This window comes from Microtus pennsylvanicus, chromosome 9, assembly GCF_037038515.1.
Source record: "Microtus pennsylvanicus isolate mMicPen1 chromosome 9, mMicPen1.hap1, whole genome shotgun sequence".
Taxonomy (NCBI): domain Eukaryota; kingdom Metazoa; phylum Chordata; class Mammalia; order Rodentia; family Cricetidae; genus Microtus; species Microtus pennsylvanicus.
In genome coordinates this window covers 78,404,466-78,406,868 of record NC_134587.1, presented here as the reverse complement: position 1 = coordinate 78,406,868, position 2,403 = coordinate 78,404,466, and the positions used below count along the sequence as shown (strand labels likewise).

Genomic DNA, 2,403 nt, shown 5'->3' with positions numbered 1-2,403 from the left:
CATAGGCACAATACCTTAAACAAGAATAGAAACATATATACACAATAGCAAACATAACCTTAAATTTGTATCAGTATACAAAGGTTCATACAAATGTAAAATATTTGAGACTAGTTTTTGTTCAAAAGCAGACTCAACAGCCCATCCCTTTATTCCAAAATTTCTATACTATTCCCCTCTTTTCCCTTCAGAAAGACATCCATGAATATTGTCTCCTTGGTTTACCTATTTGCCTCACCATGACCAAAAACAACTTGTCGTCAACACCCCTAAATGATGACAAACATTCATAATCTATCAAACAGCCAAAAGCCTCCCTGCCCATCTCTTGGGAATGTGGACATCATTTTCTCTATTCTTTCTTTTGTATGGGAGCAACAGCATCTTTAGGAGATCTTGAGAAATTTAGGATAATGGTCCAGTTCTGGGAGAGCTAATTACAATATTTGTTGCCCAGTCTCTGTGCAATGGGAAAGCGTGAGGCTTATCAACAATCCTGGCTAGAATAGTCAGTGAGGCTGGACCATCTCTGTCAGCAGCCTTGAAACTCTTCTGGATGCAGAACTCTAAGGAAACTGTAACAGAGACACTCTGAGAGGCTGTATCACCTGGGCTACCTGTTTTCAGTGGTATCTCATTATTTGCTCTGAAAACACAATCTTGATTGGATTCCTTGATTGCTTCAAGGTTTAGAGTCACCAGGTTTGATCTGGTATAAGTGAAAGATCTAATTAATAACAATATTGATTATGAAAGCTCAACCTATAGCTTAGATTTGTCCAATTATCTCCTATAACTTAAATTAACCATTTATATTAATCTCCATTTTGCCTTGTGGTTTTTTGTCTGTCTTACATCTTCCATCTCCTGTTGCCTCCCCCTGTTCTCTGTCTTCTTTTCTGTGCTTAGATTCATATCCTCTCCTTTTCTCTCTACCAAGAAGTCTTGGCTAACCTATTCATCTAAGTTATTGGCCATTTAGCTCTTTGTTAGACCAGTCAGAAGATGTTATGGACGAGACACATCTTCACAGTGTGCAAAAAGAATATTCCACAACAAGGTAGCACTTTGTTTGCTTTTGTCCTTTCTTGGACAAATTTTAGTTTGTAGCTATGGGGTTAAAAGGGCTGCCTGTGATGGGCAGACAGCCCAAGTTATGCAGCAGGAACTGCTATGGTGCAGCAGTTTATTACCCAATGCCACAAAGAGGAGCACCAGAGGCTCAAGGCGGTGCATCTTAATACTGAATCCCACTTTCTCCCTTCAGACTGAACTACAGCAACCACCTGTCTCTTGATTCTCTCTCTCTGGCATGACTTATTTATCTTAAATTATTTATACTGACATGTCATCACCCAATACTAATCTCTCTTCTGTTACCATTAAATATTCTGGTTCGTTGTGTAACCAACCTCTGGGAAATGGTTTTGTCCTTTGAAAATGTAGTCCCATCTTTCTTTGAAATTATAAGCATACCCTAGTATTGAATTTTTTCATTTTTCATGCTTCACTCATAGATTTATCCATGTCCAGTCATAGCACAATCTCATGCTTTTTATCATTTTTCTTCCTCTTTAACTGAAACATATGTTGAGTGGTTTCATTATGTAATGTCACAAGTTATACACACAGGTGTTTATTTCTATATAGATAATAAAATCTATTTCTCTGAACCCAGTGTCTGACATAATAACACAATGCTATTCATCACTCCCATGAGCTCCCTTGCTGTCCTATTTGCTTCTTTTTCTAGAAGAGAATGATTTTCTCAACTTTGTCTTGCAAAATAGTTTTTGAAAAATTTGATCTCACACACTGCTACTTATAAACAATCTGTTTCGCAATCTTTCTTCAGTAGACTATACGAAATTGTATTATGTTCCATACAGTTTTCTGAGGATTGCTTCTATCTCAATATGATATTGGCACTTATACTTGTAATACATTGCCTTTCATTGATGGATGAGATGACAACACGTGACTGCACATCACGAATTACCTATGAATCTCTCTGTTGATGTGGATGGAGTTGTTTTCTTCCTTCTCATTTTGATTAAGACTACTATGAAAATCTTATTCATGTCTCCTGGCAAACACATGGTTTTGTGTAAGGTTGCTTGCCGAAGAGTAGGAAAACTGATGGTTTTAGGATATGAGGATGTCTAAATTAAAAGAAAATGATAAATTATTTTTACAACCTATTTTACAAATTTGCACAACAGCCGTCAGTGTTTTCCCCTCTAACTTCTTAGACAATCCACCTAATATTTTTTTTACCTCTCTATTTCACTATATCCTTCAACTTCCCAAATCTCCTGGGAGAATTGCATTTTTAATTTCTTTGCATTAGGACTCTGCACGGATATCAAAGCAGGTCTATGATGTCTCCAGACAAATCAGCTG

General features: G+C 37.0%; 1 non-coding gene across 1 annotated transcript; it reads right to left on the bottom strand.

The window, feature by feature from the left end:
- Positions 1-1,102: 1,102 nt before the first annotated feature.
- Positions 1,103-1,234, bottom strand: LOC142858041 (small nucleolar RNA SNORA76). Its single transcript, XR_012911935.1, has one exon. It is a non-coding gene; the product is annotated as a small nucleolar RNA SNORA76 (small nucleolar RNA).
- Positions 1,235-2,403: the final 1,169 nt, after the last annotated feature.